This window comes from Anomaloglossus baeobatrachus, chromosome 11 (assembly GCF_048569485.1).
Source record: "Anomaloglossus baeobatrachus isolate aAnoBae1 chromosome 11, aAnoBae1.hap1, whole genome shotgun sequence".
Classification (NCBI taxonomy): Eukaryota; Metazoa; Chordata; class Amphibia; order Anura; family Aromobatidae; genus Anomaloglossus; species Anomaloglossus baeobatrachus.
In genome coordinates, this window is record NC_134363.1 from 192,200,461 (window position 1) to 192,218,665 (window position 18,205).

An 18,205-nucleotide genomic window follows, 5' to 3' on the forward strand; every position below is an offset into this window, starting at 1 on the left:
GTATTGTGGTGCAGCGCGGTGCGGTGCCTGATGGCACTGGTGTACTCACGATTAAACCACACAGAGTTACTGGTAAACCAAACGGGGTGACGAACGGGGCCCGCAGCCGGCTGCAGTGTCTCCAGATAAGTTGGTAATGTCCACCTTTCTCCTGCACCTGTATGTGATCTTGGCTACCGTGCCTGGGCACTGGTAGCCCGCTCCCCGGCGTGTATGTGTCGTAGGAGCCCGTTTGCCCGCAGACGCTGGCCCTTGGATCTCTGGCGGTGGCTACTATCCGGACGGGTTGGGCTGTTGCCTTCAATCGGGACTTAAGTGGGAATGAACCCCTGAGGTCTAGACCGCAATCAGTTGATTTGACTATGGTGGTGGCTTATAGCCTAGTTCGGAGTCTGAGTAGTGGGATTTGATAGTGAAATCGTAGTTGGACAGTCGAGCCATCCATCGCTACTCCAGGGCACCCAGCTTGGCCGTGTCTAGATGTGTCAACAGATTGTTGTCCGTGTAGGCAGTAAACTTTGCCGCTGCGAGGTAATGCTTGAATCTTTCAGTTATGGCCCACACAAAAGCTAAGAACTGAAGCTTGAAGGAACTGTAATTTTCGGGGTTCCTTTCTCTCGGCCGAAGCTTTCTGCTAGCGTAGGCAATCACCTTTTCTTTCCCATCCTGTACCTGGGACAGGACCGCACCCAGGCCCACATTACTGGCGTCGGTATAGAGGACGAACAGGAGACCGTAGTCCGGGTAGGCCAGGATTTCTTCGCCCGTTAGGGCTGTTTTCAATTGGTGGAAGGACTCCTCATGTTGCTCAGCCCAGACAAACGGGGGGCCGGTAGAGCCAAGGGAGGGGGTGCCACTGAGACGGGAGCGGTTTCAACTGGCCAAGGGGCCGCGTCAGGAGCGCCACCAGTTGATGTTTGCAGGGTCTTGATGGCCCGCTCTTTCAGTACTGTAAAGTCTAAGTCGGCGTGCTCTAGAGTCCATAACCGCAGCTGTTTGCGATCTTCAGCAGACCCCAGTCCCTGTAGAAACTGCTCCACCAACATCTTGTTGCTGTCGGCGTCGCTGATGGTGTCCACCCGCCTCAGGGTCCGGAGGGCCGTCTGCAAGCGCAGGGCATAGTCTCTGATACTGTCTGTGGGCCGCTGCCGACATTGGTAGAACTGCATAAGCCTCGGTCCGGGTCAAAGGCGGTCTGGAGTTTTTCAAAGATAGTGGCTACCGAGGCCCGGTCCGCATCGGTCCAGGTCTCCGTCTCCTGCTCGGCTGCGCCGGTCAGCTGCCCGAGTACCACCGTCGCCCGCTGTCTGCCAGTCATGGCATACAGGTCAAGGATTGGGTTTATCTTTTTCCGGAACACCTGCAAGGCATCAGGCTTCCCATCGTACTGGGGTAGCCAAGTAGCACCGGACACGTACGGCAGGGAGATCGACATTACCTGGGCAACCGCGGGACCTGCGGCCTTCCACGCTTCTGCGACCGGAGCGAGGGCTGCCACGTTCCCATCTTCGGGTGCTGCCACTCCTATAGCGGATGCCCCCCCGCCGTCTCCGGTAGGCACGGACATCTTCTTCGCGTTCCCCCTTGGTTTTTCTACAGCACTTCTCTCTTTGGGGGCGGGGCTTCACTTTCGTGCCTTCACTGCTCGGGGAAGACGACTCGAGCGGGAAACTTTCGCGCCCAAGATGGTGGATCTTCAGATTTTTCGGCGGGACGCCGCTGACGGGACGCCGCTGACGGGAACCACAAGGCGCACGTCTACCGGTAAGTAGACTGGTTCTATCCTGTTCGTGACGCCAGAAGAGTCGATGTGTACCGCCCCACGGCCTCGGCTACGACCGCCGAGCCGCTCGGGTCCGGGCTCGTGTGTGTCGGTGGCTTGAGCGCCTCCGGACCCGGGGGTCACGTCGCTCTGGAAAGGTGTAGTGGCGGTGCACGCAGGGGTTGTGGGGTGGTTGTGTTGTAAAGTTCGTGACGCCACCCACAGGTTGTGGTGATGGTGGGCACCACCGCTGCAGTAAAGGTGCGGGGAATCCCGGGAGCGGTGTAGGGGCGCAGCTAGGTGTTGACCCCTCCGTGGGTAGGGGATGTTGGTCCCGGGGCCCGGTAGTGAGGGCCGGGGTGCAAGGGCAGTATTGCGGTGCGGTGACTGATGGCACTGGTGTACTCACGATTAAACCACACAGAGTCACTGGTAAACCAAACGGGGTGACGAACGGGGCCCACAGCCGGCTGCAGTTTCTCCAGATAGGTTGGTAATGTCTGCCTTTCTCCTGCACCTGTATGTGATCTTGGCTACCGTTCCTGGGCACCGGTAGTCCGCTCCCCGGCGTGTATGTGTCGTAGGAGCCCGTTTGCGCGCAGACGCTGGCCCTTGGATCTCTGGCCTCTGGGTTGGGCTGTTGCCTTCAATCGGGACTTAGGTGGGAATGAACCCCTGAGGTCCAGACCGCAATCAGTTGATTTGACTATGGTGGTGGCTTATAGCCTAGATAGGTGGTCTGAGTACCCTGCCTGGTGCTCCGGTATCCAGTTAGCTCCCCGGTTTGGTTCCGGCGGGCCACTACCCTGTCCCGGTCCCTTACGGTTCCGCTGGTCGTATTCCCGGTCTCCTGCAGGCGGCCACTACCTTCTGCCTGCCTGACTGATCTGGGGTCCTAGGCTCCAACCCTGGCCCCACACAGAACTGAGCTTTTCTCTCTCCTCACTTCACTCTCCTAACTTCACTGTGTGTGTTTTTCCTGCCTCAGGTCAGCAGATTCCTGGGAGGGCGTGTCTTTCTGCCTGACTCCGCCCACCTGGTGTGCCTGTCTGACTCTGAGGGAGGCAATCAGGTCTTTTGGTTGACTGTTGGTACCTTACTGGGGTGGGGGTGTATGTGGTGAGTGTAATGACCTGTGACCCCTGGGGTGTCCAGGGTGTCACACTTACACTGTAGCGGAGGGCTTGTTTCGTCCTTACACTATAGCGGAGGGCTTGTTTCGTGCTTACACTATAGCGGAGGGATTTTTTCGTGCTTACACTATAGCGGGGGGCTTGTTTCGTGCTTACACTATAGCGGGGGGCTTGTTTCGTCCTTACACTATAGCGGGGGGCTTGTTTCGTGCTTACACTATAGCGGAGGGCTTGTTTCGTGCTTACACTATAGCGGAGGGATTTTTTCGTGCTTACACTATAGCGGGGGGCTTGTTTCGTGCTTACACTATAGCGGAGGGCTTGTTTCGTGCTTACACTATAGCGGAGGGATTTTTTCGTGCTTACACTATAGCGGGGGGCTTGTTTCGTGCTTACACTATAGCGGAGGGCTTGTTTCGTGCTTACACTATAGCGGGGGGCTTGTTTCGTGCTTACACTATAGCGGAGGGCTTGTTTCGTGCTTACACTATAGCGGGGGGCTTGTTTCGTGCTTACACTATAGCGGAGGGATTGTTTCGTGCTTACACTATAGCGGGGGGCTTGTTTCGTGCTTACACTATAGCGGAGGGCTTGTTTCGTGCTTACACTATAGCGGAGGGCTTGTTTCGTGCTTACACTATAGCGGAGGGCTTGTTTCGTACTTACACTATAGCGGGGGGCTTGTTTCGTGCTTACACTATAGCGGGGGGCTTGTTTCGTGCTTACACTATAGCGGAGGGCTTGTTTCGTGCTTACACTATAGCGGAGGGCTTGTTTCGTGCTTACACTATAGCGGGGGGCTTGTTTCGTGCTTACACTATAGCGGAGGGCTTGTTTCGTGCTTACACTATAGCGGGGGGCTTGTTTCGTGCTTACACTATAGCGGAGGGCTTGTTTCGTGCTTACACTATAGCGGAGGGCTTGTTTCGTGCTTACACTATAGCGGAGGGCTTGTTTCGTGCTTACACTATAGCGGAGGGCTTGTTTCGTGCTTACACTATAGCGGGGGGCTTGTTTCGTGCTTACACTATAGCGGGGGGCTTGTTTCGTGCTTACACTATAGCGGAGGGCTTGTTTCGTGCTTACACTATAGCGGAGGGCTTGTTTCGTGCTTACACTATAGCGGGGGGCTTGTTTCGTGCTTACACTATAGCGGAGGGCTTGTTTCTTGCTTACACTATAGCGGGGGGGCTTGTTTCGTGCTTACACTATAGCGGGGGGCTTGTTTCGTGCTTACACTATAGCGGGCCACTGTCATTACTGTGGTGGTAGCAGTCATGCCTCCCCCACCCGCAGGGTCATGCCCCCTCTCATAGACATGCTTGTTACATTACTGAAAGCAGCCCCCTGATAAGGTCAGCAGTGATCCCTTCTCCCTCCCATCATCTGTTTCGTTGCTGTGGGCTATTTAAACATATGGAGGAGGGAAGCTTTTGCATGCAGCAATCAGCAACCAAGGGGTTAAACAAGATTCCTCAGATGCAACCCCCTGCAGGGCAGGTGATTAATAGCAGTCAGGGTTGGGGTCTTCTGTATGGCAGCAGGGAAGGAGCCCTCCAGCTAATCTTATTAAACCAGGAGCTTTAAAATTGTCCATGTGACCCTTATCATTTTGGTGAGGAACAGAGACTGGAGAAGGCTGCAAAGTTTAAGGTTCAATGCGCCCAGTTCACCCCACACATTGCAAAGTAAAGCCGAGCAACAACTGAGCGTGACTGTGTGCAAGAGTGACCACTGAGCGTGACTGTGTGTGCAAGAGTGACCACTGAGCGTGACTGTGTGTGCAAGAGTGACCACTGAGCATGACTGTGTGTGCAAGAGTGACCACTGAGCGTGACTGTGTGTGCAAGAGTGACCACTGAGCGTGACTGTGTGCAAGAGTGACCACTGAACGTGACTGTGTGTGCAAGAGTGACCACTGAGCGTGACTGTGTGTGCAAGAGTGACCACTGAGCATGACTGTGTGTGCAAGAGTGACCACTGAGCGTGACTGTGTGTGCAAGAGTGACCACTGAGCGTGACTGTGTGTGCAAGAGTGACAACTGAGCGTGACTGTGTGTGCAACATTGACCACTGAGCATGACTGTGTGTGCAAGAGTGACCACTGAACGTGACTGTGTGTACAAGAGTGACCACTGAGCGTGACTGTGTGTGCAAGAGTGACCACTGAACGTGACTGTGTGTGCAAGAGTGACCACTGAACGTGACTGTGTGTACAAGAGTGACCACTGAGCGTGACTGTGTGTGCAAGAGTGACAACTGAGCGTGACTGTGTGTGCAAGAGTGACAACTGAGCGTGACTGTGTGTGCAAGAGTGACCACTGAGCGTGACTGTGTGTGCAAGAGTGACCACTGAGCGTGACTGTGTGTGCAAGAGTGACCACTGAGCGTGACTGTGTGTGCAAGAGTGACCACTGAACGTGACTGTGTGTGCAAGAGTGACCACTGAGCATGACTGTGTGCAAGAGTGACCACTGAGCATGACTGTGTGCAAGAGTGACCACTGAGCGTGACTGTGTGCAAGAGTGACAACTGAGCGTGACTGTGTGTGCAAGAGTGACCACTGAGCGTGACTGTGTGTGCAAGAGTGACCACTGAGCATGACTGTGTGTGCAAGAGTGACCACTGAACGTGACTGTGTGTACAAGAGTGACCACTGAGCGTGACTGTGTGTGCAAGAGTGACCACTGAACGTGACTGTGTGTGCAAGAGTGACAACTGAGCGTGACTGTGTGTGCAAGAGTGACCACTGAGCGTGACTGTGTGTGCAAGAGTGGCCACTGAGCGTGACTGTGTGTGCAAGCGTGACCACTGAGCGTGACTGTGTGTGCAAGAGTGACCACTGAACGTGACTGTGTGTGCAAGAGTGACAACTGAGCGTGACTGTGTGCAAGAGTGACCACTGAGCGTGACTGTGTGCAAGAGTGACCACTGAGCGTGACTATGTGTGCAAGAGTGACCACTGAGCGTGACTGTGTGTGCAAGAGTGACAACTGAGCGTGACTGTGTGTGCAGGAGTGACCACTGAGCGTGACTGTGTGCAAGAGTGGCCACTGAGCATGACTGTGTGTGCAAGAGTGGCCACTGAGCGTGACTGTGTGTGTAAGAGTGACCACTGAGCGTGACTGTGTGTGCAAGAGTGACCACTGAGCGTGACTGTGTGTGCAAGAGTGGCCACTGAGCATGACTGTGTGTGCAAGAGTGGCCACTGAGCGTGACTGTGTGTGTAAGAGTGACCACTGAGCGTGACTGTGTGTGCAAGAGTGACCACTGAGCGTGACTGTGTGTGCAAGAGTGGCCACTGAGCATGACTGTGTGTGCAAGAGTGACCACAGAGCGTGACTGTGTGTGTAAGAGTGACCACTGAGCATGACTGTGTGTGTAAGAGTGACCACTGAGCATGACTGTGTGTGTAAGAGTGACCACTGAGCATGACTGTGTGTGTAAGAGTGGCCACTGAGCGTGACTGTGTGTGCAAGAGTGGCCACTGAGCATGACTGTGTGTGCAAGAGTGACCACTGAACGTGACTGTGTGTACAAGAGTGGCCACTGAGCATGACTGTGTGTGCAAGAGTGGTCACTGAGCATGACTGTGTGTGTAAGAGTGACCACTGAGCGTGACTGTGTGTGTAAGAGTGGTCACTGAGCATGACTGTGTGTGTAAGAGTGACCACTGAGCGTGACTGTGTGTGCAAGAGTGGTCACTGAGCATGACTGTGTGTGTAAGAGTGACCACTGAGCGTGACTGTGTGTGTAAGAGTGGTCACTGAGCATGACTGTGTGTGTAAGAGTGACCACTGAGCGTGACTGTGTGTGCAAGAGTGGTCACTGAGCATGACTGTGTGTGTAAGAGTGACCACTGAGCGTGACTGTGTGTGCAAGAGTGGTCACTGAGCATGACTGTGTGTGTAAGAGTGACCACTGAGCGTGACTGTGTGTGCAAGAGTGACCACTGAGCATGACTGTGTGTGTAAGAGTGACCACTGAGCGTGACTGTGTGTGTAAGAGTGGCCACTGAGCATGACTGTGTGTGCAAGAGTGGCCACTGAACGTGACTGTGTGTGCAAGAGTGACCACTGAACGTGACTGTGTGTGCAAGAGTGGCCACTGAGCGTGACTGTGTGTGCAAGAGTGGCCACTGAGCATGACTGTGTGTGCAACAGTGACCACTGAGCGTGACTGTGTGCAACATTGACCACTGAGCGTGACTGTGTGCAAGAGTGACCACTGAGCGTGACTATGTGTGCAAGAGTGACCACTGAGCGTGACTATGTGTGCAAGAGTGACAACTGAACGTGACTGTGTGTGCAAGAGTGACAACTGAGCGTGACTGTGTGTGCAGGAGTGACCACTGAGCGTGACTGTGTGCAAGAGTGGCCACTGAGCATGACTGTGTGTGTAAGAGTGACCACTGAGCGTGACTGTGTGTGCAGGAGTGACCACTGAGCGTGACTGTGTGCAAGAGTGGCCACTGAGCGTGACTGTGTGTGTAAGAGTGACCACTGAGCGTGACTGTGTGTGCAAGAGTGACCACTGAGCGTGACTGTGTGTGCAAGAGTGACCACTGAACGTGACTGTGTGTGCAAGAGTGACCACAGAGCGTGACTGTGTGTGCAAGAGTGACCACAGAGCGTGACTGTGTGTGCAAGAGTGGCCACTGAGCGTGACTGTGTGTGCAAGAGTGACCACTGAGCGTGACTGTGTGTGCAAGAGTGACCACTGAGCATGACTGTGTGTGCAAGAGTGACCACTGAGCGTGACTGTGTGTGCAAGAGTGACCACTGAGCATGACTGTGTGTGCAAGAGTGACCACTGAGCGTGACTGTGTGCAAGAGTGGCCACTGAGCATGACTGTGTGTGCAACAGTGACCACTGAGCGTGACTGTGTGCAACATTGACCACTGAGCGTGACTGTGTGTGCAAGAGTGACCACTCAGCATGACTGTGTGTGCAACAGTGACCACTGAGCGTGACTGTGTGTGCAAGAGTGACTACTGAGCGTGACTGTGTGCAACATTGACCACTGAGCGTGACTGTGTGTGCAAGAGTGACCACTGAACGTGACTGTGTGTGCAAGAGTGACAACTGAGCGTGACTGTGTGCAAGAGTGACCACTGAGCGTGACTGTGTGCAAGAGTGACCACTGAGCGTGACTATGTGTGCAAGAGTGGCCACTGAGCGTGACTGTGTGTGCAAGAGTGACCACTGAGCGTGACTGTGTGTGCAAGAGTGACCACTGAGCGTGACTGTGTGTGCAAGAGTGACAACTGAACGTGACTGTGTGTGCAAGAGTGACCACTGAGCGTGACTGTGTGTGTAAGAGTGACCACTGAGCGTGACTGTGTGTGCAAGAGTGACCACTGAGCGTGACTGTGTGTGCAAGAGTGACCACTGAGCGTGACTGTGTGTGTAAGAGTGACCACTGAGCGTGACTGTGTGTGCAAGAGTGACCACTGAACGTGACTGTGTGTGCAAGAGTGGCCACTGAGCATGACTGTGTGTGTAAGAGTGACCACTGAGCATGACTGTGTGTGCAAGAGTGGCCACTGAGCATGACTGTGTGTGCAAGAGTGACCACTGAGCATGACTTTGTGTGTAAGAGTGACCACTGAGCGTGACTGTGTGTGCAAGAGTGACCACTGAGCGTGACTGTGTGTGCAAGAGTGACCACTGAGCGTGACTGTGTGTGTAAGAGTGGCCACTGAGCATGACTGTGTGTGCAAGAGTGGCCACTGAGCGTGACTGTGTGTGCAAGAGTGGCCACTGAGCATGACTGTGTGTGCAAGAGTGACCACTGAGCGTGACTGTGTGTGCAAGAGTGGTCACTGAGCATGACTGTGTGTGCAAGAGTGGCCACTGAGCATGACTGTGTGTGCAAGAGTGGCCACTGAGCATGACTGTGTGTGTAAGAGTGACCACTGAGCGTGACTGTGTGTGCAAGAGTGACCACTGAGCGTGACTGTGTGTGCAAGAGTGGCCACTGAGCATGACTGTGTGTGCAAGAGTGGCCACTGAGCATGACTGTGTGTGCAAGAGTGGCCACTGAGCGTGACTGTGTGTGCAAGAGTGGCCACTGAGCATGACTGTGTGTGCAAGAGTGACCACTGAGCATGACTGTGTGTGTAAGAGTGACCACTGAGCGTGACTGTGTGTGTGCAAGAGTGGCCACTGAGCATGACTGTGTGTGTGTAAGAGTGGTAAAGCACCGCACTTTTGGTGAGTAGCTCAGGTGCTCAAGTAGGATCCTATCCTGTAAATCAGTGCCTAGAAAACTTGCCAAACGTCTCCGATGATGCCGTGACCGCGATCTCCGAGTGTTTACAGACCCATGGATTTGCATTAGTGAAACTTAATCCCTGACTCGAATCAAAACACGGACAGGTGAAGAACCCATCAATGTAGAACAGGTACTGTATGATCTGTATCAACCTTTTCCCACATTTCAGGCGTCAAACAAAGATAAAATGTGAATGTTCTGGTGAAGAATCAACAACAAGTGACACAATTGTAAAGAGGAAGGAAATTTATTGCTTATTTTAAACTTTTATAAAAAATAACTGTAAATTGGTGTGTGCAATATTATTCATCCCCTGTAAGTGAATCCTTTGCAGCGCCCCCTTTTCCTGCGATTACAGCTGCAGTCTCTTGGGGGATGTGTCTATCAGTTTTGCACATGGAGAGGTGAAATTCTCGCCCATTCTTTGTAAACAGCTGGAGCTGAGTGAGGTTGGATGGAGGCGTTTGTGAACAGCAGTTTTCAGCTCTTTCCACAGATTCTCGATTGGGTTCAGGTCTGGACTGTGACTTGGCCATTCTAACACCTGGATACGGTTATTTGTGATCCATTCCATTGTAGATTTTGCTTTATGTTTGGGATCATTGTCTTGTTGGAAGACAAATCTCCGTCCCAGTCTCAGGTCTTTTGCAGACTCCAACAGGTTTTCTTCAAGAATGGTCCTGTATTTGGCTCCTTCCATCTTCCCATCAATTTTAACCATCTTCCCTGTCCCTGCTGAAGAAAAGCAGGCCCAAACCATGATGCTGCCACCACCATGTTTGACAGTGGGGATGGTGTGTTCAGGGTGATGAGCTGTGTTGCTAGTATCGTTTGGCATTGTGCCCAGATAGTGTGATTTTGGTTTCCTCTGAGCAGAGCCCCTTCCTCCACATGTTTGGTGTCTCCGGTGGCTTGTGGCAAACTTTAAACAACACTTTTTATGGATATCTTTGAGAAATGGCTTTCTTCTTGCCACTCTTCCATAAAGGCCAGATTTGTGCAGTGTAGACTGATTGTTGTGCTATGGACAGACTCTCCCACCTCAGCTGTAGATCTCTGCAGATCATCTAGAGGGATCATGGGCCTCTTGGCTGCGTCTCTGATCAGTCTTCTGCTTGTGTGAGATGATAGTTTGGATGGACGGCCGGGTCTTGGTAGATTTGCAGGGGTATGATGCTCCTTCCATCTCAATATGATCGCTTGCACAGTGCTCCTTGGGATGTTTAAAGTTTAGGAGATCTTTTTGTAACTAAATCCAGCTTTAACCTTCTCCACAACAGTATCCTGGACCTGCCTGTTGTGTTCCTTGGTCTTCATGATGCTCTCTGCTCTTTACACAGAACCCTGAGACTATCACAGAGCAGGGGCGTTATACGGAGACTTGATCACACACAGGGGCTTATATTTATCATCATCAGTAATTTAGGACAACATTGCATCATTCAGAGACCCTCAATCAACTTCTGGAGGGAGTTTACTGCACTGAAAGTAAAGGGGATGAATAATATTGCACGCCACAATTTTCAGTTATTTATTTTTTACAAAAATGTTAAATAAGCAATAAATTTCCTTCCTCTTCACAATTGTGTCACTTGTTGTTGATTCTTCACCAGAACATTAACATTTTATCTTTATGTTTGACTCCTGAAATGCAGGAAAAGGTTGAAAAATTCAAGGGGGCCAAATACTTTCGCAAGGCACTGTATGTCAAAAATGGATTTGGAAATGGAAAAATGATTGCGAAGGTTACAATATTCAATATTGAACCTCTAGGACACAAAGATAAACCATAAACTGCATTCACAGACTCCTGTTTGGAGTCTTTTTTGTAGGTATAGTATCTGGCTTTGGTGACTCTTCATGAGATTAGCGTGTTGATATGGACCTAGTTATTCACATATTTTTGGTCCTGTTTGGGGGTGTCTGCCCGTCACCAGTTTGCTTCTTATCAGCAAAAAGCAGGAGAACTGGCAAACGCCCCGAAACACGTATCTGAAAATAGTTTATGGTTTGGCTCTTATCCTAAAGGGTACTTTACACGCTGCGATATCGGTATCGATAGCGAGTGTACCCGCCCCCGTCGGTTGTGCGTCAACATCGCTAACACCCGTAACACGCACTCACCTTCCCTGCAACGTTGCTCTGGCCGGCGATCCGCCTCCTTTCTAAGGGGGTGGTTCGTGCAGCGTCACAGCGAAGTCACACGGCAGCCGTCCAATAGCAGAGGAGGGGCGGAGATGAGCGGACGAAACATCCCGCCCACCTCCTTCCTTCCGCATTGCCGGTGGAGGCAGGTAAGGAGATGTTCCTCGCTCCTGCGGGGTCACACACAGCGATGTGCGCTGCCTCAGAAACGACAAACAACATCGCTACTCACCAGACAACGATATTAAGGAAAGGAGCGACGTGTCAACGAGCAACGATTTTTCACGTTTTTGTGCTCGTTGATCATCGCTCATTGGTGTCACACGCTGCGATGTCGCTAACGGCGCCGGATGTGCGTCACTAACGACGTGACCCCGACGATATATCGTTAGCGATGTCGCAGCGTGTAAAACACCCTTAAGTCTTGTGGCCAGATGAGTTAAAGGATGAACATTGATGTAGCACTGTTACTAGAGTGACAGTAAAGTCCCTGTGTCCCTCCTCTCTATAGTGGCGGTCCCTGTCAGCAGATCACAGCTGTGTATATCGGACAGCTGAGTGTTCCCATACGTGTAGAGGACATGTAGAATAAGTGCAGATTATGCAGAGGACATGTAGAATAAGCGCAGATTGTGTAGAGGACATGTAGAATAAGCGCAGATTGTGCAGAGGACATGTAGAATAAGTGCAGATTGTGCAGAGGACATGTAGAATAAGCGCAGATTGTGCAGAGGACATGTAGAATAAGTGCAGATTGTGCAGAGGACATGTAGAATAAGCGCAGATTGTGCAGAGGACATGTAGAATAAGCGCAGATTGTGCAGAGGACATGTAGAATAAGCGCAGATTGTGCAGAGGACATGTAGAATAAGCGCAGATTGTGCAGAGGACATGTAGAATAAGTGCAGATTGTGCAGAGGACATGTAGAATAAGCGCAGATTGTGCTGCAGAGGACATGTAGAATAAGTGCAGATTGTGCAGAGGACATGTAGAATAAGCGCAGATTGTGCAGAGGACATGTAGAATAAGTGCAGATTGTGCAGAGGACATGTAGAATAAGCGCAGATTGTGCAGAGGACATGTAGAATAAGCGCAGATTGTGCAGAGGACATGTAGAATAAGTGCAGATTGTGCAGAGGACATGTAGAATAAGCGCAGATTGTGCAGAGGACATGTAGAATAAGTGCAGATTGTGCAGAGGACATATAGAATAAGCGCAGATTGTGCAGAGGACATGTAGAATAAGCGCAGATTGTGCAGAGGACATGTAGAATAAGCGCAGATTGTGCAGAGGACATGTAGAATAAGCGCAGATTGTGCAGAGGACATGTAGAATAAGCGCAGATTGTGCAGAGGACATGTAGAATAAGCGCAGATTGTGCAGAGGACATGTAGAATAAGCGCAGATTGTGCAGAGGACATGTAGAATAAGCGCAGATTGTGCAGAGGACATGTAGAATAAGCGCAGATTGTGCAGAGGACATGTAGAATAAGCGCAGATTGTGCAGAGGACATGTAGAATAAGCGCAGATTGTGCAGAGGACATGTAGAATAAGCGCAGATTGTGCAGAGGACATGTAGAATAAGCGCAGATTGTGCAGAGGACATGTAGAATAAGCGCAGATTGTGCAGAGGACATGTAGTATAAGTGCAGATTGTGCAGAGGACATGCAGAATAAGTGCAGATTGTGCAGAGGACATGCAGAATAAGCGCAGATTGTGCAGAGGACATGTAGAATAAGTGCAGATTGTGCAGAGGACATGTAGTATAAATGCAGATTGTGCAGAGGACATGTAGAATAAGTGCAGATTGTGCAGAGGACATGTAGAATAAGCGCAGATTGTGCAGAGGACATGTAGTATAAGCGCAGATTGTGCAGAGGACATGTAGAATAAGCGCAGATTGTGCAGAGGACATGTAGAATAAGCGCAGATTGTGCAGAGGACATGTAGAATAAGCGCAGATTGTGCAGAGGACATGTAGAATAAGTGCAGATTGTGCAGAGGACATGTAGAATAAGCGCAGATTGTGCAGAGGACATGTAGAATAAGCGCAGATTGTGCAGAGGACATGTAGAATAAGCGCAGATTGTGCAGAGGACATGTAGAATAAGCACAGATTGTGTAGAGGACATGTAGAATAAGCGCAGATTGTGCAGAGGACATATAGAATAAGCGCAGATTGTGCAGAGGACATGTAGAATAAGTGCAGATTGTGCAGAGGACATGTAGAATAAGTGCAGATTGTGCAGAGGACATGTAGAATAAGTGCAGATTGTGCAGAGGACATGTAGAATAAGCGCAGATTGTGCAGAGGACATGTAGAATAAGTGCAGATTGTGCAGAGGACATGTAGAATAAGCGCAGATTGTGCAGAGGACATGTAGAATAAGTGCAGATTGTGCAGAGGACATGTAGTATAAGTGCAGATTGTGCAGAGGACATGTAGAATAAGTGCAGATTGTGCAGAGGACATGTAGAATAAGCGCAGATTGTGCAGAGGACATGTAGTATAAGCGCAGATTGTGCAGAGGACATGTAGAATAAGTGCAGATTGTGCAGAGGACATGTAGAATAAGCGCAGATTGTGCAGAGGACATGTAGAATAAGCGCAGATTGTGCAGAGGACATGTAGAATAAGCGCAGATTGTGCAGAGGACATGTAGAATAAGCGCAGATTGTGCAGAGGACATGTAGTATAAGCGCAGATTGTGCAGAGGACATGTAGAATAAGCGCAGATTGTGCAGAGGACATGTAGAATAAGCGCAGATTGTGCAGAGGACATGTAGAATAAGCGCAGATTGTGCAGAGGACATGTAGAATAAGCGCAGATTGTGCAGAGGACATGTAGAATAAGCGCAGATTGTGCAGAGGACATGTAGAATAAGTGCAGATTGTGCAGAGGACATGTAGAATAAGCGCAGATTGTGCAGAGGACATGTAGAATAAGCGCAGATTGTGCAGAGGACATGTAGAATAAGCGCAGATTGTGCAGAGGACATGTAGAATAAGGGCAGATTGTGCAGAGGACATGTAGAATAAGCGCAGATTGTGCAGAGGACATGTAGAATAAGCGCAGATTGTGCAGAGGACATGTAGAATAAGCGCAGATTGTGCAGAGGACATGTAGAATAAGTGCAGATTGTGCAGAGGACATGTAGAATAAGCGCAGATTGTGCAGAGGACATGTAGAATAAGCGCAGATTGTGCAGAGGACATGTAGAATAAGCGCAGATTGTGCAGAGGACATGTAGAATAAGCGCAGATTGTGCAGAGGACATGTAGAATAAGCGCAGATTGTGCAGAGGACATGTAGAATAAGTGCAGATTGTGCAGAGGACATGTAGAATAAGCGCAGATTGTGCAGAGGACATGTAGAATAAGCGCAGATTGTGCAGAGGACATGTAGAATAAGCGCAGATTGTGCAGAGGACATGTAGAATAAGCGCAGATTGTGCAGAGGACATGTAGAATAAGTGCAGATTGTGCAGAGGACATGTAGAATAAGTGCAGATTGTGCAGAGGACATGTAGAATAAGCGCAGATTGTGCAGAGGACATGTAGAATAAGCGCAGATTGTGCAGAGGACATGTAGAATAAGTGCAGATTGTGCAGAGGACATGTAGAATAAGCGCAGATTGTGCAGAGGACATGTAGAATAAGCGCAGATTGTGCAGAGGACATGTAGAATAAGCGCAGATTGTGCAGAGGACATGTAGAATAAGTGCAGATTGTGCAGAGGACATGTAGAATAAGCGCAGATTGTGCAGAGGACATGTAGAATAAGCGCAGATTGTGCAGAGGACATGTAGAATAAGTGCAGATTGTGCAGAGGACATGTAGAATAAGCGCAGATTGTGCAGAGGACATGTAGAATAAGCGCAGATTGTGCAGAGGACATGTAGAATAAGCGCAGATTGTGCAGAGGACATGTAGAATAAGGGCAGATTGTGCAGAGGACATGTAGAATAAGTGCAGATTGTGCAGAGGACATGTAGAATAAGTGCAGATTGTGCAGAGGACATGTAGAATAAGTGCAGATTGTGCAGAGGACATGTAGAATAAGCGCAGATTGTGCAGAGGACATGTAGAATAAGCGCAGATTGTGCAGAGGACATGTAGAATAAGCGCAGATTGTGCAGAGGACATGTAGAATAAGCGCAGATTGTGCAGAGGACATGTAGTATAAGCGCAGATTGTGCAGAGGACATGTAGAATAAGTGCAGATTGTGCAGAGGACATGTAGAATAAGCGCAGATTGTGCAGAGGACATGTAGAATAAGCGCAGATTGTGCAGAGGACATGTAGAATAAGCGCAGATTGTGCAGAGGACATGTAGAATAAGCGCAGATTGTGCAGAGGACATGTAGAATAAGCGCAGATTGTGCAGAGGACATGTAGAATAAGTGCAGATTGTGCAGAGGACATGTAGAATAAGTGCAGATTGTGCAGAGGACATGTAGAATAAGCGCAGATTGTGCAGAGGACATGTAGAATAAGCGCAGATTGTGCAGAGGACATGTAGAATAAGTGCAGATTGTGCAGAGGACATGTAGAATAAGCGCAGATTGTGCAGAGGACATGTAGAATAAGCGCAGATTGTGCAGAGGACATGTAGAATAAGCGCAGATTGTGCAGAGGACATGTAGAATAAGTGCAGATTGTGCAGAGGACATGTAGAATAAGCGCAGATTGTGCAGAGGACATGTAGAATAAGCGCAGATTGTGCAGAGGACATGTAGAATAAGTGCAGATTGTGCAGAGGACATGTAGAATAAGCGCAGATTGTGCAGAGGACATGTAGAATAAGCGCAGATTGTGCAGAGGACATGTAGAATAAGCGCAGATTGTGCAGAGGACATGTAGAATAAGGGCAGATTGTGCAGAGGACATGTAGAATAAGTGCAGATTGTGCAGAGGACATGTAGAATAAGTGCAGATTGTGCAGAGGACATGTAGAATAAGTGCAGATTGTGCAGAGGACATGTAGAATAAGCGCAGATTGTGCAGAGGACATGTAGAATAAGCGCAGATTGTGCAGAGGACATGTAGAATAAGCGCAGATTGTGCAGAGGACATGTAGAATAAGCGCAGATTGTGCAGAGGACATGTAGTATAAGCGCAGATTGTGCAGAGGACATGTAGAATAAGTGCAGATTGTGCAGAGGACATGTAGAATAAGCGCAGATTGTGCAGAGGACATGTAGAATAAGCGCAGATTGTGCAGAGGACATGTAGAATAAGCGCAGATTGTGCAGAGGACATGTAGAATAAGCGCAGATTGTGCAGAGGACATGTAGAATAAGCGCAGATTGTGCAGAGGACATGTAGAATAAGTGCAGATTGTGCAGAGGACATGTAGAATAAGCGCAGATTGTGCAGAGGACATGTAGAATAAGCGCAGATTGTGCAGAGGACATGTAGAATAAGCGCAGATTGTGCAGAGGACATGTAGAATAAGCGCAGATTGTGCAGAGGACATGTAGAATAAGCGCAGATTGTGCAGAGGACATGTAGAATAAGTGCAGATTGTGCAGAGGACATGTAGAATAAGCGCAGATTGTGCAGAGGACATGTAGAATAAGTGCAGATTGTGCAGAGGACATGTAGAATAAGTGCAGATTGTGCAGAGGACATGTAGAATAAGTGCAGATTGTGCAGAGGACATGTAGAATAAGCGCAGATTGTGCAGAGGACATGTAGAATAAGTGCAGATTGTGCAGAGGACATGTAGAATAAGCGCAGATTGTGCAGAGGACATGTAGAATAAGCGCAGATTGTGCAGAGGACATGTAGAATAAGTGCAGATTGTGCAGAGGACATGTAGAATAAGCGCAGATTGTGCAGAGGACATGTAGAATAAGTGCAGATTGTGCAGAGGACATGTAGAATAAGCGCAGATTGTGCAGAGGACATGTAGAATAAGTGCAGATTGTGCAGAGGACATGTAGAATAAGCGCAGATTGTGCAGAGGACATGTAGAATAAGTGCAGATTGTGCAGAGGACATGTAGAATAAGTGCAGATTGTGCAGAGGACATGTAGAATAAGCGCAGATTGTGCAGAGGACATGTAGAATAAGTGCAGATTGTGCAGAGGACATGTAGAATAAGCGCAGATTGTGCAGAGGACATGTAGAATAAGTGCAGATTGTGCAGAGGACATGTAGAATAAGCGCAGATTGTGCAGAGGACATGTAGAATAAGCGCAGATTGTGCAGAGGACATGTAGAATAAGCGCAGATTGTGCAGAGGACATGTAGAATAAGTGCAGATTGTGCAGAGGACATGTAGAATAAGCGCAGATTGTGCAGAGGACATGTAGAATAAGTGCAGATTGTGCAGAGGACATGTAGAATAAGGGCAGATTGTGCAGAGGACATGTAGAATAAGCGCAGATTGTGCAGAGGACATGTAGAATAAGCGCAGATTGTGCAGAGGACATGTAGAATAAGCGCAGATTGTGCAGAGGACATGTAGAATAAGCGCAGATTGTGCAGAGGACATGTAGAATAAGCGCAGATTGTGCAGAGGACATGTAGAATAAGCGCAGATTGTGCAGAGGACATGTAGAATAAGCGCAGATTGTGCAGAGGACATGTAGAATAAGTGCAGATTGTGCAGAGGACATGTAGAATAAGTGCAGATTGTGCAGAGGACATGTAGAATAAGTGCAGATTGTGCAGAGGACATGTAGAATAAGCGCAGATTGTGCAGAGGACATGTAGAATAAGTGCAGATTGTGCAGAGGACATGTAGAATAAGCGCAGATTGTGCAGAGGACATGTAGAATAAGCGCAGATTGTGCAGAGGACATGTAGAATAAGTGCAGATTGTGCAGAGGACATGTAGAATAAGTGCAGATTGTGCAGAGGACATGTAGAATAA

At 49.4% G+C, this 18,205-nt stretch overlaps 1 protein-coding gene across 2 annotated transcripts in view; it reads right to left on the reverse strand.

Annotated features, from left to right (window-relative positions):
• Positions 1-18,205, reverse strand: part of ETS1 (ETS proto-oncogene 1, transcription factor) — a 193,009-nt gene that overhangs the window by 74,542 nt on the left and 100,262 nt on the right. The gene's annotated exons all lie outside the window — the stretch shown is intronic.